The sequence below is a fragment of the Anabrus simplex genome, chromosome 7 (genome assembly GCF_040414725.1).
Source record: "Anabrus simplex isolate iqAnaSimp1 chromosome 7, ASM4041472v1, whole genome shotgun sequence".
NCBI classification, from domain to species: Eukaryota; Metazoa; Arthropoda; class Insecta; order Orthoptera; family Tettigoniidae; genus Anabrus; species Anabrus simplex.
Genome location: NC_090271.1, coordinates 158,650,389 through 158,676,906, shown reverse-complemented (window position 1 = coordinate 158,676,906; position 26,518 = coordinate 158,650,389).

Sequence of the window (26,518 nt, the reverse complement as noted above, 5' to 3'; positions counted from 1 at the left end):
AGTGTCAAAAAGTGGAGAAGTGCTGTTTCTGCAACAAACGATTCAATTGAAGTCAAGATGTTGGCAGAATGTCTCACGCAAACTCATAACTCAGAAGCTTCCATACCGTCACTTCTATTCCTGGCGAACGTCCGTGTATCGAATCCCAGTGACTGCTGGGGTAGGCTTTTCGGTGGAAAAATTCCGTGGGTTCCCGCTAATAGCTACCCCGTTAACCAGGAAAATAATCGAGGATGATTTTGTATTGTATCTCGTATTACAGCATCCGATGTCATACGGCAATTCGTCACTAGGCGGAGATCATGAAACACCACAATTAGCGCTAATTTTAAAAAGGCAACATTTTGACATACTAAGTAAGAAATAAGGTTCAGACACAGATAATAAAACAAAAAAAGTATTTTAGTCAAATCGATTTTAATCAACTTTATTCAACTTATTTTCCATATTTACTGTCGTATTAAGTGCTTATTCTTACGAGGCGTGTTTTTTAAGTAAGGGCCGTTTTGTTGTAGACACTAGTAGTTTGCGCGCGTCGCAACAAGCGTGCGTTGTGTGCCGGCTACAGTGACTCTATATACACTGACTGACAGAGCAAATGCAACACCAAGGAGGAGTGGTTCGAAAGGGATGAAAGTTGGGGAAAAAACAGAGTCGGCACGGAAGAATAATTGATGTTTATTTCAAACCGATATGCAGGTTACACAATGCGCACGGCATCGACTCAGTAGGATGTAGGACCACCGCGAGCGGCGATGCACGCAGAAACACGTCGAGGTACAGAGTCAATAAGAGTGCGGATGGTGTCCTGAGGATGGTTCTCCATTCTCTGTCAACCATTTGCCACAGTTGGTCGTCCGTACGAGGCTGGGGCAGAGTTTGCAAACGGCGTCCAATGAGATCCTACACGTGTTCGATTGGTGAGAGATCCGGAGAGTACGCTGGCCACGGAAGCATCTGTACACCTCGTAGAGCCTGTTGGGAGATGCGAGCAGTGTGTGGGCGGGCATTATCCTGCTGAAACAGAGCATTGGGGAGCCCCTGAAGGTACGGGAGTGCCACCGGCCGCAGCACATGCTGCACGTAGCGGTGGGCATTTAACGTGCCTTGAATACGCACTAGAGGTGACGTGGAATCATACGCAATAGCGCCCCAAACCATGATGCCGCGTTGTCTAGCGGTAGGGCGCTCCACAGTTACTGCCGGATTTGACTTTCTCCACGCCGACGCCACACTCGTCTGCGGTGACTATCACTGACAGAACAGAAGCGTAACTCATCGGAGAACACGACGTTCCGCCATTCCCTCATCCAAGTCGCTCTAGCCCGGCACCATGCCAGGCGTGCACGTCTATGCTGTGGAGTCAATGGTAGTCTTCTGAGCGGACGCCGGGAGTGCAGGCCTCCTTCAACCAATCGACGGGAAATTGTTCTGGTCGATATTGGAACAGCCAGGGTGTCTTGCACATGCTGAAGAATGGCTGTTGACGTGGCGTGCGGGGCTGCCACCGCTTGGCGGTGGATGCGCCGATCCTCGCGTGCTGACGTCACTCGGGCTGGGCCTGGATCCCTCGCACGTGCCACATGTCCCTGCGCCAACCATCTTCGCCACAGGCGCTGCACCGTGGACACATCCCTATGGGTATCGGCTGCGATTTGACGAAGCGACCAACCTGCCCTTCTCAGCCCGATCACCATGCCCCTCGTAAAGTCGTCTGTCTGCTGGAAATGCCTCCGTTGACGGCGGCCTGGCATTCTTAGCTATACACGTGTCCTGTGGCACACGACAACACGTTCTACAATGACTGTCGGCTGAGAAATCACGGTACGAAGTGGGCCATTCGCCAACGCCGTGTCCCATTTATCGTTCGCTACGTGCGCAGCACAGCGGCGCATTTCACATCATGAGCATACCTCAGTGTCGTCAGTCTACCCTGCAATTGGCATAAAGTTCTGACCACTCCTTCTTGGTGTTGCATTTGCTCTGTCAGTCAGTGTAGTTAGAATAGACCCCATGTGTGATACATCATTGTAATCAGCGGATCAGGTACTGCAGGATTCGACCGCCATCGGGAACATTCCAGAACATCGTTGTATAGCGAGTGCACACTCATATAAATCTTTTTCTTATCTTTTGTTCATTACTGCATGCCAGTTGAGACCGCAGGCCACACGAAGATGGAGGCTCAGTTAAATGCACTCTTCGATATGATGAATAAGATGGAGGAGAAGAAAATCAAAAGAAGATGGTGGAGAAGATGGAATGAAATCAAAGGAAGATGGAAGAAAACTCAGAAAATGACGTTGGAGTACTTGGATATAGGCTATAGGGGATGGGAGAAGGCCAGAAGAAGATAGTAGAAAGCAAGGAGAGGTGGATAAAGGAGATGAAAGGGCCAGAAGAAAACGGAAGACACCGGGCGAGTTGGCCGTGCGGTCAGGGGCAAGCGGCTGTGAGCTTGCATCCGGGAGATAGTGGGTTCGAATCCCACTGCCGGCAGTCCTGAAGATGGTTTTCCGTGGTTTCCCATTTTCACACCAGGCAAATGCTGTATCTTAATTAAGGCCATGGACGCTTCTTTCCAACTCCTAGGCCTTTCCTATCCCATCGTCTACATAAGACCTATCTGAGTCGGTGCGACGTAAAGCAACTAGCAAAAAAAAAAAAAAAAAAAACAACGGAAGATGGAAGACGGCCAGAAGAAGACGGGAGATGGTCAGGAAAAGATGGAGAACGACCAGAAACAGAAGGAAGACTGCCATAAGGTGTTAGAAGACGGCCGAAAGGAGACTGAAGACGACCAGGAGAAGATAGAGAGTGGCCAGGAGAAGACGGAAGATAGCCAGAAAAATGGAGGACGACCAGAAGAAGATGGGTGACGGACAGAGAAATGTCGACGAGAGTCCACGCGAGATAAAGCATGTTCCGCAGGTCGACGCTCTGTCCCGTACACCTTGTCCAGAAGACTGCGAGTTCTATTCTAGGAGGGAGGCCGAGCACGAAGTTTCCTGCCGAGTGATTACCGCGGGGTTCGAAATAAACTGGAGCCGTGACGTCTGGATGGAAATGCAAAAGGACGGGGATCGTCACCTTCCCCTGGTCCCCCTAGCTTACCAGCTCGTAGTAGACGAGGCCACGGGATCTTCTCCAGCGAAGACGCCGTCTGAAAGAGAGCTGCGACTTCCGGTGGATTTGGGGTCCGGCTAGTCTGAGGACCATCCTACCCCCGACGGATAGGTACTACCAGGACCTGACAAGGAGACCGGAGGAGGTGAGCGCCGCTATCAAGAAGAGTTCGAGCATAGAGAGCGACCGGGTGAAGGTGGGGCACGACCAACGAGCGGACATCACGGGAAATCCCGAGGGCGACCTCGGATGGCTGTATAATTCCGTAAGGAAGAAAGCTCCAGAGGACGTGGAAACGCCTTTACCGAATACGACCGAGGCCAAAGTGCAAGATGAAGGTGGTACATCTAGATCGACGGACGCCATACAGAAGAACAGCTGAAAATGTTACTGATCGGGACGATCAGCTCTCGAAAGTGGGCAATGGTGTTTCCTCAGGATGGTCTAATAAATGCACACAAACATATTTAAACACAAACAGTTCTAACCAGTTATGAATCGCCACACTAATTACCAGTCTATTTACAGATCTCTGTGCCTTATGCCGCAGCAAGGGTCCAGCCCGTTCCTTTACCTGGGATACTAATCCTTACTTTCACTTTCCCAAAATCCAGTCACCTCCTACAGCCACTGTGCGTAGACAGCTGGATTTGAACACTGCCCCTGACCATACAACACACGACTACTGTGCTACAGGATCGAGTATTTTTGTATGGTCTGCGGAGAGGAGTTGAGGTGGTCACATTATAGGCCTTAAGTTAAAATGTATTTAGATAGCTCTGAGTTGTTGACTTCAATCTTTTTTGTTAATAATACCTTTTTTGCATGGTTACTTAGGCTACGAGGAATACTACTTAAATGTCCACGCAGAGGAGGTTACTTCTTCTTTTGCTACCGCTTTTTCCCCACACCCGAGGGGTCGCGGATGCCAATTGCGTCGCACATGTGGATTTGGCCCTGTTTTATGACCAGATGCCCTTCCTGACGCCAACCCTATATGGAGGTATGTAATCACTATTGCGTGTTTCTGTGGTGGTTGGTAATGTGGTGAGGTGTGTGAATATGATGAGGAGAGTGTTGGGACGGACACATAGACCCAGTCCCCGAGCCAGAAGAATTAACCAGAAGCGATTAAAATCCCCGACCCAGTCGGGAATCAAACCTGGGACCATCTGAACCGGAGGCCAGTACGTTGACCATTCAGCCAACGAGTGGGACGTAGAGGAGGTTACTAATAATGACGAAGTACTACTTATGATAAAGATATTCACAGAAAGATACAAAAGGCTTCTGATAGAGTTGATCCTGGAAGACTAGGAGGTTGGTAATACTGGCGAAATATTGACATTTACCTATGATAACAAAGATGTTTACAAAAACAGAAATGCAAAATTTGCCCTAACACATAGAAGGTTTGCGGCGACGGAAGGACGGAAAAAAGCTAGGATTGGGAAGGTAGCGGTCATGGCCTTAATTAAGGTACATTCCCAGCATTTGCCTGGTGTGAAAATGGGAAACCACGGAAAACCACTTTCAGGGCTGCCGACGAAGGGATTCGAACCTACTATCTCCTGAATGCGAACTCACAGCTGAGTGACCCTATCCACGCGACCAACTCGATCGGTGATAATATTTTTAGAATATGTGAATATATACTGTCGAAGTTAATTCACAAATTTAAATGTTCTCATGAATTCCAAAGTTTCTTTAGGTATTGTTTCTCTAGTCCCAAACATACTGGGTACCAGTTACCTCCCATTGACTCATGTTATATTTATAACTTAAATGTTGGCAGCATGGTTCATGAATACTTTTCTTCTGCCTGTCCACCCCTTGTGGTCCTTGTTCATCGATCTCAAAATAAGTTGCGAGGTCTATAAGACCAGAATTTTATCTTATCCTTGTAAGAACCAGAGCACCCTTGCGCCAAGTAAAGACATTTGTGGTTGTTTAGTTATTTCCGACGACAGGTACGCTGACCAGTGCGTTCTCTTGCTTCCCAGTAGCGCTCACAGTCATTACATCACGAAGATGTTTCTCTAGATATCCGTATTCGGCACTCAAGCGCAACTCAACAATCCTTTCTTTTCGTGGCCATTCAGGAATGTTCGAGATTCCTTCGTTTCACAGCTTCCGAGGTATTCTCTCTTCATTAAATCATTTGTTAACAGATATTTAGCAGATTGGTAAAATATTTCGTTATTGATATTGCTGAAACCTTAGCCTACATAATAATAATCTGTCTTCGCATTTAACTTTGTTGGTAATACTTGAGGAGTTCTTGCGAATTTCAAATTTTAATCGCAATTTTCACTTCTGTTTGTGCTTAGTAATTAGGATACGTCTGAGCGTAGTTTAAAAATTATTGTAGAGCATTGTAGTATCTTATTAGAAATGACCGTGCTTATTCTATTATTATGAAATATTTGTGTAGTACAAGTACATACCTCTCGTACTAGAATTCTGTTCTTGTACTTAGGATATCTTTAACTACAGTGTAGAATTGTGTCATCCTTGTGTATTCCTTTCGGTATTCAGTAATTAACGGCAGTTTTTATTCTGTTAGGATGTTGTAGGATAAAAATTATAATACGACTAAGTAGTACTGTAGTGTATTAATTACCTTATTGTCGTGTCATATTTGTGTATTATCCTAGATAATATTTCTTTCCTTTATTTCTTTTGTGCACAGAATAAGTTATTTTATTTTATCGTTTCTTTTCATTACTCCGTAAAGAATGGCTAAGGAGTGCTAGTGTAGGAACTGTGGGTATGGCCAGGCATTAAGGAGTATGACGGAGGAGTTGGAGAGTTTGAGGGAGATAATTATGATTCTCTCAGAGGACAGGAAAGAAAGTAGGCCTCCCTCAAACAATGTACAGGATACAGTGGGTGTAAATGAGGGACGGGAAGGAAAGGGGTAATTGTAGAAGACAGATGATCTAATGTTTTAAAGGGAAGAAAATTGGAGGCTAAGGACTCTATTCAGGATCAGAATTCAGGACAGGTGTCTGTGAGAAAACTGTACGAGTCACTGCATGTAGAACAACAGAGGGAACATGAGGAACAGGGAACTGTTGTTGAGAAGGGGAAAGGGAAAATGTAGGAAAGGGAAATGTAGAGTAGAGGATAAGACAGGTGGAACAGGGTCATGGGAGGGAGAAAATGGAGGAGGAAGTAGCTTCTGCAGCCGTCAGGAAAGATAGGGCTGACCAGGAGGGGCGGGGATCAAATGAGGTGGGTATGGTTGATGCTCTGGCCATGGGAGATCCCATTGTTAGACATGTGGGGAAAGTGTGTGGAGGAAAGGGAACAGGGTAGAGTGTTATTAAGGAATTAGGTTAAGGCAGCTGTTAAGGAAAGTAGAAGAGAAGGAGGAAGGAAAGGGGAAGATGGTAGTGTTTCACGTTGGTACCAACAACGTAAGACAAGGAGGTATAAGTTCCAACATAGTTGGGGATGTGTGGGAGCTGGAAAATGCAGCACGGGTGAAGTTTAAGGAAGCGGAGATTGTTATCGGTGGAATGCTGTATAGGAGGGATACTGGGTATGCGGGAAACTGGGAATGAGGTTTCAAGATCCTAATGGGTGGGTAGGAGATAAGGATCTGCGCTTAGATGGCCTTCACTTAAACCACAGTGGTACGTATAAGTTAAAAAATTTATTTAGAAGGGTTATAGGGAAGTACATTAAGGGAAACGTTGGCAGAATGGCAGAATGTGTTCCTTTGTGCATTTCCGTGAATGAAGAGAGTGACTGTGTTACACAAAATGTTCCTCAAATGTCAAAAACAGATGTAACGGAGATTATGGCATAGTAATTTTAGTATGAAGCATAAAATGCGAACCAAAGTATTATTGTGATGTTATTAAAATGGGATTTTGTTTTATGACAATGTATGAGAAAAAACATTGTAGAAGGTTGGTTTGAGAATAGCTCTGATGCATATTGAAAGGAATTGATGAGATTATGTTTTAAGTCATCGCAAGGTTTTAAAGAGCTCAATAACCAGTTAAACAACGTCAATATACGAAGGCGGGTGTAGTAAACGAAATTGAGAATTTAAAATCTGTTTGGCACTATATTAATCTAATTTGTACGAGTTTCAGGGTGGAAGAACAACGAAACTAGTTGTTATTATTATGATGAAGGATCCAACTAAGACGGAGATGTGGGCCTAAGTCAAGACTGGGATCTTGATGGGTCCGAGTTCTGATGGAATAACCACAATGATATGAAAATAGATGTCCATAGCTACCACAACCTAAAGGATGGGATGAACAACAGAGTCGTCGTATGATAAGTACCCAAGCATTGTCTTCCTTTATTCTCTCTCTCGTCATCATAATGTAGGTGACTTAAAGAATACGGTTTGAGTAACCTAACGTGCCTGTAATTATGTACCGGTATCTGTGAGAGATGTTGATCTGATCATTGGTAAGCGTGAAATTCGGTCTATTGTCAATGTCAAGTAGTGAAGGTATACAAGCTCGATCATATTTTGTCTAATTTTCTGATACTGTATGAATAATCGTGAGAATCTATTTGGAATGAGATAATATTGAGTGCTGCGTATGTAAGTTCAGTGAGTGATTATACGTAATTAATGTCAGTGTCGAGATAGAATAACTTGTGCCGCAGAATAATTTGATGAACTTCGAGTATGCTGTAAATGATATGATGATTTTATACGCGTATAGTTGAGATTATTCGATACCTGCGCTTGTATATTTGAAGGATGATGTAGACATGGTGCACATTTTGAGATGAGATGTGGTAAATATTAGGGATCGTCGAATATATTATGATAAGTTAATATGATTATTATAATAATGTGGTTTGTTGAGATTGATACTACGGTAAAGTGGTAAATTTTCGAGAATGTCAATGAACCTAGAGTAGTAATGTTTAAGTGAGATGTTCATCATGTGATTTTAAAGATTTTGGATAGGCAAGCGAAATAATGTGATGTTAGTATTTTCAAAGGTATTCCGGAGAGATTGAATGTTAAGCGTGTGGAAATCATCAAAATACGAATTTATGGCACGGCATGAAGGTAAAACGAATGTATTAGTGGATGAATTGTTAGGATCTTCAGTTAAATGACATATCTAAACAGTTAAATAAGTTGTTTTAAGAGGTTAATGCCACCTGTTGAAGTGCGTTAGCGTTCAAAGTAATTGCTTGCTGTAGTTAATTTTGGGCAGTAGTATTATTTTCAGGAAATTTTGGAAGAGAGCAGATGCAGTACGGACATTCCGATATTACCATTTCATTGAACATGCCAGTAGTTAGATGTTGTTGATTTTAGGTACGGCGAAGCTGAATGTTCCAGATGAGTGTTGATATCACCATGATTGTTTATTTATTGAATTTATTTGGGTCCCTTTGGATGACTGACAGATGATTATATTTTCTCATACAACGTTAGGGAGACTAACCGTCGGGATATTCAAGTTGTATGTTAGATAGTTAGACAGTTAAATGATCAAATAGATAGAACATGGGAAGGCAGATTATGGGCAGACATTGACTCAGATGAATGAACAAAGTGAATGATACTTTACGATTGGCAGATTTTTCGGAGAACTGTTAATGATTTCATTGAAAATGAAAATGAAAACCTACAACCTGTTTTCCAGTCTTTGACCGGGCCAAGGATGGAATGAATGAAGCAGATATAGGCTATTAGTACGATGGGGTCGCCACTCCCAAAGTGATTTATTAATGACTGATAGATGCTATGAAATGAGAATGGAGAGTGTTGCTGGAATGAAAGATGACAGGGAAAACCGGAGTACCCGGAGAAAAACCTGTCCCGCCTCCGCTTTGTCCAGCACAAATCTCACATGGAACGACCGGGATTTGAACCACGGTATCCAGCGGTGAGAGGCCGACGCGCTGCCGTCTGAGCCACGGAGGCTCCAATGATTTCATTATTTGTGGAAAATATTTCAGATATTGTGATGAATTATTCAAGAATTTTAGGAAGTTAACGTCAGATAATGTTTATAATGTGTTTGTGGAACCAACAAAGATTGATCAATGTGTTACTTGTAATAATTCTCCGTCATGTTGTCTAGTCAGATGATTATTACTATTATTATATTTTATTTCATGAGTAATTAATTAAATGGAGTATCCTTCCAAAATTTTATTGCGATCTTTTCATTTTAAAATTACAATTTAAGAGCCTTTACACAGTTAGGTACGGCGTGGAAATTGCTTTGTGTTTGAGCTGATGTTGGAAGAGATCTGACCAGTACTCGCCGTATGGCCATGCCCGTGAGTGGAATTTCTTGCGAACCGTTGATACTAGCCGAGGTTTAATTGAAGAAAATCTTGTCATTCCGAACCACCCACACCCACGAACGGTCACAATGTATATATATATATATATATATAAATGATATGAGTAAAGACGTGGAATCAGAGATAAGGCTTTTTGCAGATGCTGTTATTCTGTACAGAGTATTAAATAAGTTACAAGATTGTGAGTAACTGCAAAATGACCTCGATAATGTTGTGATATGGACAGTAGGCAATGGTATGATGACAAACGGAGTTAAAAGTCAGGTTGTGAGTTTCACAAATAGGAAAAGTCCTCTCAGTTTTAATTACTGTGTTGATGGGGGTGAAAGTCCCTTTTGTGGATGATTGTAAGTACCTAGATGTTAATATAAGGAAAGATCTTCATTGTAGAAATCACATAAATATGTTTGTAAATAAAGGGTATAGATCTCTGGGCATGGTTTTGAGGGTATTTAGGGGTTGTTGTAAGTATGTAAAGGAGAGGGCATATAAGACTCTAGTAAGACCCCATCTAGAGTGAGATCCTCACCAGGATTACTTGAAACAATAAATGGAAAACATCCAAAGAAAAGCAGCTCGATTTGTTCTGGGTGATTTCCGACAAAAAAGTAGCGTTACAAAAATGCTAAACAGTTTGCGCTGGAAAGACTTAGGAGAAAGGAGACGAGCTGCTCGACTAAGTGGTATGTTGCGAGCTGTCAGTGGAGAGATGATGTGGAATGACATTAGTAGACGAATAAATCTGAGTGGTGTCTTTAAAAGTAGGAAAGATCACAATATGAAGATAAAGTTGGAACTCAAGAGGACAAATGGGGGCAAATATTCGTTTATAGGAAAGGGAGTTAGGGATTGGAATAACTTACCAAAGGAGATGTTCAATACATTTCTAATTTCTTTGCAATCTTTTAAGAGAAGGGGTGTATTCTGCCCGAAGGCAGGTCCGACCTCCGCAGAGGTGTTCCTGAGCCGGAGTTTACGTGCGGTAGGGTGGCCTGTTCCTTTCCGCTCCTCCATTCCCAATCTTAAGAAAAGGCTAGGAAAATAAGAGATAGGGAATCTGCCACCTGGGCGACTGTCCTAAATGCAGATCAGGATTGATTGATTGATTGATTGATTGATTGATTGATTGATTGATTGATTGATTGATTGATTGATTGATTGATTGATTGATTGATTGATTGATTGATTGATTGATTGATTGATTGATTGATTGAAGGCACGCTATCCCTACGTGGTTAAATTAAAGTAGCACCGCTTGGTAAGTGCATCAGCTCGTTCAACACCTGAAATTATGTAGTGTCCTGGTATCCATTGTAGAGTTTGTCATGAGTGACTGTTTTACCCTGTGTCCCGAGTTCTACGAGAAGTTGACATTTGCGGGTCTTTTCTGATTTATTGTATAGACTCAACTACCAGGATGCAGGCCTATGTACGAATTTCGACGTGGCAATTTGTTGTCTTTTTCCAGAGTAAGGGAACTCTACTAGAGAACAACTCCTATGATGCGAAGTGCAAAGATTTTTACCAGTCTTTAAAAAATAATATTATGCCCATTGCCTCAGCACCGTGTCCAGGAATTTTAGTTGGATGTCAATGCGGGCTGCCTATGCGTCAATTTCGACGTATCGGTTTACTCTACCGAATAGCAGAGTAAATCGGATTTCTCTTGGGTGATCTATAGCCGAATTTCAATTAATTTTGTCAGCTAATCAACAAATATGTCACCAGAGATCTTTTACATGCCGACTTCGTACGACAGAAATTGGACCCTTTCCTTCTAATTCACCGCAGTAGCTCCTTAATAATCTTAAATAATATCCCTGCCAGAGAAATAAGCACCATACTAGTAGGCTGCGTGATTCGGGTGATGTAGCTGTTTCAGGTGATAGTGAGTTCGAACTCCACTATCGGCAGACCTGAAGATTATTTTCTGTTTTTTCCCATTTTCACACCAGACAAGTGCTCGATAACCTTGACTCATTTTTGCTATAAAAATTCACAGTTGTATGTCTCAAACAGCAGACTCTACATACTAATAACAGTTACATTGTTGATTAAAACAAACTTTTCGCACTTGGACGTCAAACGCTACCAACAATCAGGAAATATGACCCAAGATCATTAAAGAATTTGCCTTTTGGAAGAACGTCTTACGATAATCTTATTCCTTCCAAGTTCAGTGCTTTCCTATCTCATCGTCACCAAAAGACGTCTGAGTAGGAGTGAAGTTAAACCACTAGCAAATAAAAAAATGCATTGTTTCCATTTAAGCCGTTCCTTTGAAAGTCCTGAAAGACACCTTAGCCTCGCAACTAGTCTGCAGCACCGCTGGATGGCCTGCTGATAGCGGAGTGATGGAACTCGCAGTCTCTCATGTTAGATCTTAGAACCTCCCCTCTGGACCATGTGACCTTGCCGTGGTGGGTAGGCTCTTGTGTCCTAATTAAACAAGTATAGCCGATCCGTAGGTGTAACCATATCGGATGAGTGTATGTTCGTTCATCGAAAGGCGGTAGCAGGCTTTCGAAAGCTGCAAGAGCGGCAGTCTGGATGATGCACTGATATGGCCCAGTACTTTACACTAAACATGGCTTAGCTATACCGATATTGCTATACGGTTGAAAAGCAATAGAACCTGCAGTCATAACTCCCGAGGACATGCAGCTCCGGAGAGGAGTATCAGACCAATCTATGGACTGAAACCAAAACAGAAGCAACAATAACAAGTCAGAAATCTCCTGTTGATCGCACGAGATTACGGAGTACCGCGCAAACATACTGTACACACCAGGATTAGAGGAAGTGGAAGGTCTGCATTCAGTGGAATAGTAGCAGCAAGTAGCGGCACTGCAAACACTACATCTCGCTGACCGTTGTGCAGTGGTAGAGAAATACACGTGTTCATAGCACACTGCCTGCTACCTCGTGGCTGTGCTGCGCGGAGGCTATGTGAGCAGGTGTTCCTTCACAGTGGCTGGTAAAGAAGACACCACGCGTCAGACGCGAAGACATGCGCACTGTTGACCGGGGATCAGGCGAACACGTTTAGGAAGAGGTATTGCTTCTCCACTGGTATAGTCTGTCTCAATAGAAAATTCATACCAAACATAGCCATCTGCCTCAAGAACCATTGATCTGCCAGAGAATTAAAACAATCGACACAGTGAAACATGGTGGATCAGCATCTTCAACTTACTGCTGATATTGCTGGTTGCTGCTAAGTTGAAAGATCGATTACCATGCAGTTGGCTGTGAGAAGGAATGTGCCAGCGGTCAGTACACTGTTAAGGGTAACAGGACGCAGACTGTCAAATAAAATCGCCTTCTTCTTCTTCTCCTTCTTGTAGTTTGGTGGTGTTAGGGATTATTGATTTAAGGGAAATAAAATGAGATAATAAATTCTTCCTTACTCTAATCATAGAAAGAGGAAGCGTTTTGACCTTTCAAAGAATGTCAGTATTGCCAAAAGAGAGGGAAACCCGTGAAAGTAACGGAAGCAGGTCTCACAAATAATTCACTCCAATAATTGATTTCCTTCCGTTCTCTTTCCAATGGCTCTTCAATGGACACACGCGTGTGATAACCACGTAGACCAGACCAGTCTCACGTTATGTTATCATGTTCATCTCTTTCATCCCTCGCGACCGATCTCCTATGACCAGCCGAACTCTACGCTAAAAGGCTTCTGATTGCTACAGAATAGTTCATTGTTGATATTCACAAGTGTATTCTGACATCAACCCTTTGAGAGATATTTCAGTCTCTTCGTAGAGATTTATGACCTGGATATGAAGCTTCTGTAACTCAAGTATCAGATGATATAGATGTTGATTCACATAGGGAACCTGAAATATTTGTCCCGAATGAGTAAATTTATAATACCAATATAAATGGTCCGTTATTGGACATTATAATTTTTCCATCAATTTTTGGTAATAAGATTTTTTCATAATGCATTGGCACTGCCGGTGGCTCCAAGTAGCCTATGCAGTGGCCTCCACGGTATGTACTGGCCATGCGTCTTGGTGGGTGTGCTATTTACCAACTGATGAGCTCGACTTAGCACACTGGGGCGAAACTCTAGCAACCAGGGATGAGTTAGCTGGAAAATTTATAATGTCCAATAACGGACCATTTATATTGGTATTATAACTCAAGTATCAGCCAAGAATTCATCCCGCCAATTAATCTTCTCCTCATTTACACCTCTCTCCTTCTTTCCCCGATCTCGTACTGCGCTTTGCTGAAGATAATGATTTTAATAGGGGTAGTCAGAGATTATTTTCTTTCGAAGCAGTGTTGAATAACATGATTGAAATATACATGTTCAGTACTTCGATAAGCCGTTCGGCAGAGAATGAACAGTGTGTTCAAAGAGCTTTACAAATATCACTTACAGCTTTCTTTTCAGTCAGCATTTTAGACCCTATTTTTTTCTTAAATCTCACTTTACAAGCTTTTGTGCGAATATTTCTTTTTCTGCGCTCACATAATCAAGACAGTGAAGAAGTAATTGACAAGGTGTAGTCTTGTATATGTTCCTCAGAATGTTGAGCGGTTGTTATATCGGCGTTGCGCCTGAAATAAAACCCACTATGTGATAATGTTGTGGAAGAAATACCGCCCCGCTGCACATATGTTATCATGAGCGAGAATTCTGTGACATAATTAGTACAATACTGAATCTTAGACGAGAGAGCCTTTCCGGCCAATGTTCTAAGCTGAAATATTTCACATAGCGGTTTTCGCAAATGCAGCGACGATGTATTGATGTTAGTACTTCAACAGATGATAAGACACCTAGAGATCAGATATTCATTTTGTTCAATAAGTTTTAATTCATTGTTAATGTTATTTTTTTACGTCTCACTAACTGCTATGAATGGTGTGAAAAACTTGCTCATAGGGTCGGTTTGTGCATGCATTTTAGTGGGCTTGGCAGACTGATATGTAATAGCAACTTCTGGCATGGTGAGGAAAGCAACGGGAAACTACCTCACTCCTCTCATTTCCCTAGTACGCCTCTATAGTGATGCCTAAGCCATCTATGACAACTGATGGCGGAGCTGTTGAGGATCCAACCAGCCTTCAGGCTGAGGACTAAACATACATACAACTACTTTTGACAGTTTTCGAAGACGTCAAGGTGCCAGAATTTTGTTCTTCAGGAGTTCTTTTACGTGCCAGTAAATCTATCTACACGAGGCTGGCGTATTTGAGCACCTTCAAATAACACCGGACTGAACCAGGATGGAACGTGCCAAGTTGGGATCAGAAGGCCAGCGCCTCAACCGTCTGAGCCACTCAGCCCGGGTACTACATTGTTATTTGTCTAACTATAACGAATCTGTAGTCCACACTTTCGTTCTGTAAGAGGAATTGCTTAAATAGTAGAGTTGCTAAACTCCGGTCAGAAGAATAGTGTTAGGAAAATATTGTAAACTTCGGATTGGGAATACTTCGACTAAGCGGAGTGGAGAGATGGCGTGGAATGACACTAGTAGACGAATAAGCTTGAGCGGAGCTTTTAAATATAGGAAAGACTGGAATTCAATAGGGCACACTAGGGTGAATGTTCATTTACAGGCAGATAAATTAGAGATAGGAATAATTCACCAAAGGAAACATTCGATAAATTTCTAACTCATTTGAGAAAAGACTAGATAAACAACTTATAGGGAATCTGCCACCTCGAATACAGCCCTAAGAGTAAATCAGAGGTGATTGATTGATTGATTGATTGATTGATTGATTGATTGATTGATTGATTGATTGATTGATTGATTGATTGATTGATTGATTTGGGGAGGGGTGTTTGGTTATTGGTTATTGATAGTATGACGTGTGTTAATTAACCAGACGCGGCTAAAATTCCCAAATCGGCCGAAAATGGAACACAGGACCCTGTGAAGTGAAGGTCACAGCCAAGGAGCCGGACAACCGAAGATTGCATATATGCACCTTTAAACACTCAGTCCGACATCGAACTCGCTAGCTTGGGAATAGAGGGTCAGAACCTGTTACTAGCTGTTTGGCAAGTCTCAAAGCTAAAATGAGGAACTGGGTAATGTTCGGTCAAGGAGGGGGGTAGGAAAGAAGACACAGGAATGACACGAGTAAAATGTAATAAAAAGAGTTAGGCCTATTCACTTGAAATACCCTAGCACACAATGTATTTCTTTCTTGGCACGTGATATGGTTAGATTTAGTGATTATTGGATTGAAGCTAGGATCATTTAAATGCGTTTAAGCATAAATGAGCTATGCAAATTTATGAGGCACTGGGTGATTAATATTGAGGATCAACTGTAAACATAACGACGTGTTTTAGTATGCGGAAATAGGTCGGCGGATGTAGAGTGAGTGGAAGCCTCCGTGGCTCAGACGGCAGCGCGCCGGCCTCTCACCACTGGATACCGCGGTTCAAATCTCGGTCACTCTATGTGCGATTTGTGCTGGACAAAGCGGAGGCAAGACAAGTTTTCTCCCGGTACTCCGGTTTTCCCTGTCATCTTTCATTCCAGCAACACTCTCCATTAACATTTCATCTGTCAGTCATTTATCATTGCCCCAGAGGAGTGCGGCAGCCGGCACAATTCCTATCCTCGCCGATAGATGGGGGCTTCATTCATTCCATTCCTGACCCAGTCGAATGACTGGAAACAGGCTGTGGATTTTCATGCAGAGTGAGTCTCGGCCCATAAGTAGCTACGACTGGTCCGTGGTCCGATAGCTCTGCGCTTCGACCGTCCAATCGAGCAGAGGAGGGGTGGCCACGGCTCTATCGTAGCTCTATGTCTCTGTATTCGGGAGATGGTGAGGGCTAATTCCCAGCGTCAGCTATCCTGAGAATTATTTTCCGTGGTTTTCCATTCGCCTGCATTAAGGCGAACGCCGGGACGGTTCCTAGAATAGGCCACAGCCGTCAACCCTCTTGCCTTGTCCGATACAAATCTCCTGGCCTGAGAGAAGGCGTCACCGTCTAAGAGGCCCGCCTCCCCCTTCAGGGGAGGAATGAAAACATTCAGTACTACTAGTAGTAGTAGTTCGGAAATTGAAAAGTTGCACAATGTAATTGACACGCGGTCGGAACATAACAGGGATCACGTCATGGATTTTTATGTTATATAGGATTATCTGCAGCAAATTATATTGAATTATATTTTAAATGACATTGAATTCAGGCCAATTTTTAAGAAATAAGAGTATTTAGGAGGTTTCTAATTGTCCTGACTTCTGTCTGATAAACAGTCAACGGAGTATTGTTTAACATAAGTTGAAACGAAGTTCTTCCTACTGCTACAAATAAGATAACAAATATAGAGTCAGGAACTGGGAAGAACTCCAAAAAAGAGATAACTTACCTAAATTGTTAAGGAAATAAAAATGGACTATATGGTGTATACATATAGCGGACTATGCCTTGCGTGATACCAAGCAAGATAGACTTGAGCAAATGTTGGGAGAAAGACAGGAAGCACTGGAAGAGAGAGGAATGAAAGTCAGTACACTACAGCAAATACCGAATACATATATGGTAGCCAAGGACCTGCAAAATGACATTTCTCTAAGACTAGAAGAAATAACATTGCAAAAACAAGGGAGTTTATATACCTAGGATCGAACTTGAAGAAAAATGGAGGCTTGGTTGCTGAGGTTTCTCGTAGAATCCAGTGTGGATGGAGGAAATTGAGGAAAATGAGTGTGCCAGAATGTGAGCAACAGACTCAAGAGAAAGTTTTTACAAGACATTGGCGAGACTGGTGGTAATGTACAGAGCTGACACATGGGCAATTACCAAGGAAAAATGACATAGCGTATGGCATTTAGTGCCGGAAGTGTCCGAGGACAAGTTCGGCTTGCCAGATGCAGGTCCTTTGATTTGACTCCCATAGGCGACCTGCGCGTCATGATGATGATGATGATGATGATGATGAAGATGACACATACACCCAGCCCCCGTGCCAGCGAAATTAACCAATGACGGTTAAAATTCCCGACCCTGCCGGGAATCGAAACGGACAATTACCAAGCATCAGTGAAGGAAACAACTGGAGAGGCCTGGAATGGAGATGTTAAGACGGATCAAGGAGCAAAGGAGCAAGAAGCAATCAGAAGCCTTTTAGCGTAGAGTTCGGCTGGTCATAGGAGATCGGTCACAAGGGATGAAAGAGATGAACATGATAACGTGAGACTGGTCTGGTCTACGTGGTTATCACACGCGTGTGTCCATTGAAGAGCCATTGGAAAGAGAACGGAAGGAAAGCAATTTTTGGAGTGAATTAGCAAGTGGCCCTAATCATAATAATAAATAATGTTATCGAAACAGACTTTCAACGTATTAGGTCGTGTTACGTACAAGTAGTACGTGTTGAAGAGATGTTAAGTACAGAACAAAAATGGCCAGCCGGACACCGGGACTGGGATTTTTGTTCTGTACTTAACATCTCTTCAACACGTACTACATGTACGTAACACGACCTAATACGTTGAAAGTCTGTTTCGATTACAATGCGGTCGTGAAAATTCAATATTCATAAATAATGTTATTTGCTTTACGTCCCACTAACTACTTTTACGGTTTTTCGGAGACGCCAAGGTGCCGGAATTTAGTCCCGCAGGAGTTCTTTTACGAGCCAGTAAATCTACCGACACGAGGCGACCCTATTCATGCCAGAAAAAATAAATCTAATCTAATCTAACCTTGAACTAAAGAGGCCTGACCAAAGGTGTCATATTTAATAATGTAATAGCCCTTTAGGGATTATACACAAGCACTATACCTGAATGTATTATTATTATTATTATTATTATTATTATTATTATTATTATTAACCAATCCATATTTCCTGTTATATCCAAAACCACCCAAGTGGATGACTCACCTAAAATCATTTCTACAGTACTGAGAGAAATCAGAATGTACGCTGACTAATTATTAAGAAGTATCTTACGGCAGATTCACAAGAGGTGCCATCAAGTTCGATTGACAGATAGATAACCCCGAATGTTGCCCGCTAGGTGGTATGAAGGGAATTTTGTGGTGCGACGTGTCGTAAGTCATCAAGGTGAGCTGGGATAAGATGAAGTGTGGAAAGGACACAGTAGGTGAGAGATGCCACAAAAACTAATACCGAGATTGAGCAAGATCGGAACTTAGGCAAGGACCCGAGGTTATATACAAACTGCTTGGTCACTATGTATGTGGTGTAATTAGCCTTCGAGTGTAAAGAATTAACTAGCTGGCTATACATCTTGTGTGGCTCTCTACGCTCTAGGGTGGATGTTGTTTGGCCGCAGATTGCAGGGATTGGATGGTCAGCGTAATTTACCCTTGTTTAAAACACCAGGTTTGTAACAATGTTTCAAACCCACTTTTAAACGTGTCCTTTCACTTGATTTTAATTCCAATTTTAACTTCAAACTTATCATTTAGTTAGACTTCATTTTTAACCTTAACTGTGATTTTGTCTTTAACTTGAAACTTAACTTTACCTTCTTCTTCTTCTTCTTCTTCTTCTTATTTTTTTGTTTTGCTATTTGCTTTACGTCGCACCGATACAGATAGGTCTTATGGCGACGATGGGACAGGAAAGGCCTAGGAATTGGAAGGTAGCGGCCGTGGCCTTAATTAAGGTACAGTCTCGGCATTTGCCTGGTGTGAGAATGGGAAACCACGGAAAACCATCTTCAGGGCTGCCGACAGTGGGGCTCGAACCTACTATCTCCCGATTACTGGATACTGGTCGCACTTAAGCGACTGCAGCTATCGAGCTCGGTAACTTTAACACTGACTTTAACATAGACTCTTTGACATTGACTTTTACCTTAACTTCGAGTTCAATATTATCTTCAACCTTAACTTTTACTTCACAGCCACGTTCTCTAGGATAGCGTGCCTGTCTCTCATCTGGGGGCCCCATGTTCGATTCCTGGCCAGGTCACAGAGTTTTACCTGGATTTGAGGGCTGGCCCGAGGTGCACACAGCCTACGTAATTACAAATGGGGAGTTATCTGACAGTGAGACAGCGGCTTCGGTCTAGAAAGACAAGAATAACACCCAAGAGGATTCATCGCGCTGACCACGTGTCATCTCATAATCTGTAGTCCTTTGGGCTGAGCAACGGTAGCTTGATAGGCGAAAGCCCTTCAGGGCTGAGGTGCCATGGTTTTTATTTACTTTGATTTTGACTTAAACTTTAAATTAGCAGCAACCTTTTCTTTAACTTTAACCTTAACCTTATCTTAAATATTAGCTGCAATTTGTACTCTGCCTTTAACCTCAAGATATGTGAATTTAACACACATGCATGCATCTAGATTATAGACTGTTATGCCTTTCAGTTTAGTCTGCAAACCTCTGTGAATTTATTAGACGCCACCACAATGCTCTATTTGTAACTAGTTCTATACCTCTCACCTTTAAAACGTTAGAAACTGAATCTAACCATCCTCGTCTTGGCCTCCCTCTGCTCCTCTTACCCTCCATAACAAGTCCATTATTCTCCTGGGTAACCTATCCTCCTCTATTCGCCTCGAATGACCCCACCACCCAAGCCGGTTTATGCGTACAGCTTCAGCCATCGAGTTACTCCATAACTTAGCCGTTATCTCCTCATTCCGAGTACCTTCCTGCCACTGTTCCCACTTATTTGTACCAGCAATCATTCTCGCTACTTTCATGTGAATTTAACTTTGAGTTTAACCTTAATGTTAAGTTTAACATTGACTTTTTTTGCGTTTGAATTAACCTTAACTTAAAACTTGCTGGTCTGAGTGGCTCAGACGTTAGAAGCACTGGTTTCTAAGCCCAAGTCGGATTCCATGCCGGCTCTGTCCGATGGTATTTGAAAAAGCTCAAAAAACGCCAGCCTCGTGTTAGTATAATAATTGGCACGTAAAAGAACTCCTAAGGGACAAAATTCTGGCACTTCGATGTCTCCAAAACCTTAAAAAGTAGTTAGTTGGACACAAAACAAATACATTATTATTATTATTATTATTATTATTATTATTATTATTATTATTATTATTATTATTATTATTATTATTATTATTATTATTATTTCAAAACGTAACTGTTAATATCATTTTAACAAATTTAACACCAGTGTTAAATTTGACGTTACCTTAAAAATTAATTTTAACCTTAACTTTATCCTTAACTTTGAATTTAACAGTAACTCTGACTTTGCCTTCAACCTTAACTTTTAATTTTGACTTAACTTTGATTTTAAATAAACTCTTGGAATTTAACATTAACCTTAACTTTAACTTAGAAATGGCTTTAGAGGATAGCTTCTAGTAGTTGTCACGATTCTAAGAGTCCGACTCGTTGGCTGAATGGCCAGCGTACTGCCCTTCGGTTCATTCGGTTCAGAGGGTCCCGGGTTCGATTCCCGGCCGGGATGGGGACTTTAATCGCTTCTGATTAACTCTTCTGGCTCGGGAACTGGGTGTTTGTGTCCGTCCCAACAGTCTCCTCTTCATATTCAGACAAGATACCACACTACCAACCACCACATAGGGTTAGCGTCAGGAATGGCATCCGGTCAAATCCTCATGTGCGACGCAGTTCGCACCCGCGACCCCACAGGTGTGGGAAAAACCGGTAGGAAAAGAAGAAGTAAGGGAAACTAACTTTTCTGACGTAGTATTGCCAGTGTTCCATACCCGGTGTACCCACAGAAGGTGAAAATGTGTGACGCGAACTTTTATCTATTATGGTATGGTCGAGTTTTATTTCTTTACTACAGGGCCTCTCAAACGCCCAAACTCTCACGCGTGCAGAGCGAGGTGCATAGGCTCTGTGCACTGTGCATCGGTACGCTTCGCCTCAACTCGGCTTGACTCGGATGGTGTAGTGTGCTGAGAGCGACGAAGCGTTTGATGGTAGACGACGTGTTTATCAGTGAAATAGATAAGCGCACGACTACAACATAATAATGGAGCAACCTGTTTCGAAGAAAGCAAAGACTTCCGAAAGTCCATTTCAATCGAACTGGGAACTTTCGTATTTTTTTTTTGTTTGTTTGTCGTGACGATAACGCCAAATGCTTAATCTGTGGGACGATAATTACGTGCGTAAGAAAATCGTCTATTGAAAAACACAACAGACTACATTCGGAAAATTATTGTGAAATCATAGGAGACGTCAGAGAGAAAGAATTACGGAAGTTGAAACAGCTTGAAGAAGAGCATTCTATATCCACAAATGAGGTTTGTTCCAGTACTGTAGCATTTTCATTTTGGTTACAGGTTCTGCATTTTTTTAAAATTATGTTTACATTCCTCTCAAACATGTATGTGTATTTCTAATTCACTTTTTTAATTTTTGTAATAACATTGGTAACCTTGTCCCATACAACTGTGCGTCTCCGCTCACCACACGTACACATTTCGCAGTGGGGGAGAAACAGCAGTGAAGGTGAGGAACGCGGAGACAGGCCGAACGGGGAGACAGGTGTAGGGAGAGAGGAGTGGGGGGTCTGCACTCTGGTCAACCAAGCGAAGTCGTCTTTTGCACCGTGCACAGTGCATGCACCATGCGCATGCACCCTGAGAGGCCCTGCTTTACTAGCTGTATTGCCCGACGTTGCCCGAAGCATTTTTTAAATGTTTTCTTTTAGAATTTGTAATACCTGTTAATTATGTGTGACGTGAATTTTTTGTAGATTTCTTTTTGAGACATTGGTTGTTATTTGACGAATATTTTGTAGTACTAGAGTTATTGTTATATGTTTACCTTTAAGATTTAGTTTTAGGTTCTTTTGTTTTGCGTTAAACTTCGTCCTTGTGGCAGCCCAGCTTGTCTGGGAAGTATGTGATCCTTTCAAATAAATAATAAAAATAAGTGATATATGTGTGTATTTACGCGTAATACTATAGATATTATACACACTATCCAACTGTGATTGGGACTGTCACCAATCAGCCTAGCGACCTCGAAAACTGTTCATTCAACATTAACCTCTATCATTTTAATTTTCAACCATTTAACCCCCAACAAAGCTGATGCCCGATGACCGCAAGAGATGGATACAAATGAGCAATAGCCTCCTCGGAGAACACGATCCTCGGAATTGAAGGAACGAACCCTGAAGATGGTTTTCAGTGGTTTCCCATTTTTACACCAGGCAAATGCTGGCTGGGGCTTTACCTCAGTTAAGGCCACTGTCGCTTTCTTTCCGCTCCTAACCATTTCCTCGGCTATCGTCGCTATAAGACCTATCTGTATCAGCGGGACATTATTAAAATTACTCAAATTATTTCAAACTACGGCGAATTTATTTATTTTAAATTAAATATTTAATTATAAATAATTCTGACACGGCTTCACGCAAATCATTCATATTTGACTCATGCAGTGACTTTCTTGGTTTCTTGTGTTGTGAGTATGATGATAAGAGGTGTGTATTATCTGCGCATTTTTTAGCGATAGATTTACACCCTAGTGCTGAATCTGTCAACTTCGGTTATCTTCGAGATTCGTATTAGCAACCTTTGAAACACAAACTAAGAATCGGATCGCTGTGCGACATCTGGCGTACACTTTAAGTACTCGTACTGTTGTTTACACAGCAAAGCCAAACTATAGAATTCATGCTAGGAACACGTTTCGCATCGAGAAATGTTATATAGTATTATATATATTGTGTGCGAGACACAGTTGTTGGCGTAAGATAATAAAGGTTTAGAAAATTCATATCGATCGATCATATTATCGATTCAATTGAGAATTCATTTCCATTCAGTTGGCAGTACTACCGGAACCGGCAGTGCTCCCTTCTTACTCTTCAACTAGTACAAAAATCTATCACTAAAAAGTACGCGTGCAATACATGGAGTTGTACGGTAATAAAACCAGACATTAATGTTATTTGAAGCAGCGAACCGTCCACTAAGCTACCAGAGTCGTAAACATGGTCACCCGGACCTGGATTAATGAAGGTAATAAAGTACATTTCCTTTTACTAGAGGACCCGTACTGTTCCGCAGCATTTATTATAAATAGGTCAGACCGAGCTCGATAGCTGCAGTTGCTTAAGTGCGGCCAGTATCCAGTATTCGGGAGATAGTAGGTTCGAACCCCACTGTCGGCAGCCCTGAAAATGGTTTTCCGTGGTTTCCCATTTTCACACCAGGCAAATGCTGGGGCTGTACCTTAATTAAGGCCACGGCCGCTTCCTTCCAACTCCTAGGCCTTTCCTATCCTATCGTCGCCATAAGACCTATCTGTGTCGGTGCGACGTAAAACCCCTAGCAAAAAAAAAGAAGTTGTAATTCACCTTTTCACGATTAGCCTACATAGAATTGGTGCTAGGTACGCGGGATATAGTTTAATTCTTGACACACTCCTATAATTCGATTTATCTCGTATTTTATTATTAATAAATGCCCGGCTCCATGGCTAAATGGTTAGCGTGCAGGCCTTTAGTCACAGGGGTCCCGGGTTCGATTCCAGGCAGGGTCGAGAATTTTAACCATCATTGGTTAATTTCCCTGGCAGGAGGGCTGGGTGTTTGTGTTGTCTTCGTCACCATTTCATCCTCATCGCGACGCGCAGGTCGCCTATGGGAGTCACATCAAAAGACCTGCAACTGGCGAGCCAAACCCGTCCTGGGATCTCCTGGCACTAAAAGCCATACGCCATTTCATTTCATTTCATTAATAAATAATAAATAATAAATTAATAATAAACTTATTCGCTACAAAGCTTTGTCAGATAACAAGGCCTCTTCAGGCATTCAAGGGCGTGGTAAAGACCAGAAAATTTTTCATTCCATCAGCACAGAGTTCATGGTTCTGCTCGTGAAAACTAAGTACAACACATGTCTTATGATGGAAACCATCGACCGCTGCAAGAGTAGTGACTCGTGCCTGAGATCGAACCAACTTTGGCACCAATTGTCTATTGTCATTGCATCTATTATATAAGCCACTCCAAATTTCTGTCCTCTTTGATATTAATTCATGTAACAGCTATTGATATTATTTTGTAGATTGTAGTCATAGTATGTCATACGCCCTCAATGAAGAAAAGTTTTCTACTGGGCGAGCTGGCCGTGCGGTTAGTTTCGTGCAGCTGTGAGCTTGCATCCGGGAGATAGTGGGTTCGAATCCCACTGTCGGCAGCCCTGAAGATGGTTTTCCGTGGTCTCCCCATTTTCACACTAAGCAAATGCTAGGGCTGTACCGTAATCAAGGCCACGGCCGCTTCCTTCCCACTCCTAGGCCTTCCCTATCCCATAAGACCTGTCTGTGTCGGTGCGACTTAAAGCAAATAATAGCAACAACAACAAAAATACAAGTTCTCAAGTCAGTTCATATACAAGTCTTGAGAGTGTGTTTTGATACGCATAGCGCTCTTTTAAGGTAAATTGCTTTCACCCTTTTCTATCTCTTTTAGATCTTTCTTTTTCAGGAAGGTCCATATGATTTCAAAGCCGTAGGTCACGATTGGTGTGATAATTAGACGGAAAGGTTTCAAGGTTGTTTTGATCGATAGTTGAAGATGATCTATGTCGTTTATTGCTATTATTGCTGCTAGAGTCCTTTCTTTTACGTGCGCTGTAAATGTAGTCCCAGTTGTCTGGAAAAATCATTCCGAGATATTTTAATGTATTTACAATTCTGAGAGGTGAGCCTTCATAACCGAGTGTGTCTGTTGCTGCTCGCCTTCCTCTTCTTCTGTCTTCTGTTCATTAATTTCTAAATTGCTTTTTGGACCATTTTGACGGATTGATGATTGCTTTCTGAAGTTCATCTCGGTGTGGCGACGTAATTACCATATCGTCCACGTATAGTTACATTCTAACTTGATTCTTCGTGACTGCTTCCGTTACATAATCTGTTACTATGTTGAAATAAAGTGGACCCAAAGGATCCCCTTGAAGGGCCCCTACAGTCTCAAGAATTGGCTTTGATTTTGCTATATCGTCGCATGTTCTCACATAGTTTTCTGATAGTATATTTTTATCAGTTTTTGTAAAACAGTTTTTCTGTTTATCTCTTATTTTTTCTTCAAATTATTGAGACTTTTGTTCCGGAGTGGAAGACCAAAACTAAAACTTGTAAAGGTTTTCTGTTAATCAGCGTTTGATTTATAGAGGTTTTACTCATCTACGAAACCTCAGAGAACCACAATTTCGCCCTGCAGTGAAATTCTTTTCAATTGCGTAAAAAGTCTTGTGGGGGTATGAAATGCATTCATTTTCATTAAGAGGTAAGCAAGCGGCTCACAACTTGGGAGATTTAGAATAGAAACTGCGCAGTCCCTAGTTGAGTCTGACATTGTTTTACCTTACTTGTAACAGTTTCCTATCATTTTTATTCTGTGATTGGAAGATGGTGATTATCTCGTTACTTCCCTTAAAACAATAATCACCAGCATCACATTTAATGCCAACCGACTGGGCTAGGATTGGATGTCGCAACCTAGCTCAACTATAATGCAGGTAGAGAGAAAGAGTGAGAAAACGTGTTTGGTCTTATAGTGAGTCGTAATCGTATCCATTTGGTTACTTGAAAAGCAGATCAGCGGGTCAGGTGTTTCTCTGAAGGTCGTTGAACAAGTTTTGTCCACTTAGCTCTTTCTACTTAACAAACTCACTGATAAACACAACGCACACAGGGGAGTGACCAAAAATTCTGGTTCACAATTCTATACAAATGTTCAACATTTCTTTATTTCTTTTTCTTTCTTTCTTTCTTTCTTTCTTAATCTGTTCACCTTCCAGGGTTTTTCCCCTCAGAGAGGGATCCCACCTCTACCGCCTCAGGGGCAGTGCCTGGAGCGTGGGATTTTGGGTAGGGGATAAACTGGGGAGGAGGACCAGTACCTCGCCCAGGCGGCCTCAACTGCTATGCTGAACAGGGGCATTGTGTGTAGGGGGAGGGCTGGGTAGACTGGAAGGGATAGACAAAGGAGAGGGAAGGAAGCGGCCGTGGCCTGAATTAAGGTACATTTGCCTGCCGTGAAAATGGGAGAACACGGAAAACCATCTTCTGGGTTGCCGACGGTGGGATTTAAACCCACTATCTCCCGAATGCAACCGCACTGCTACGCAACCCTGACCG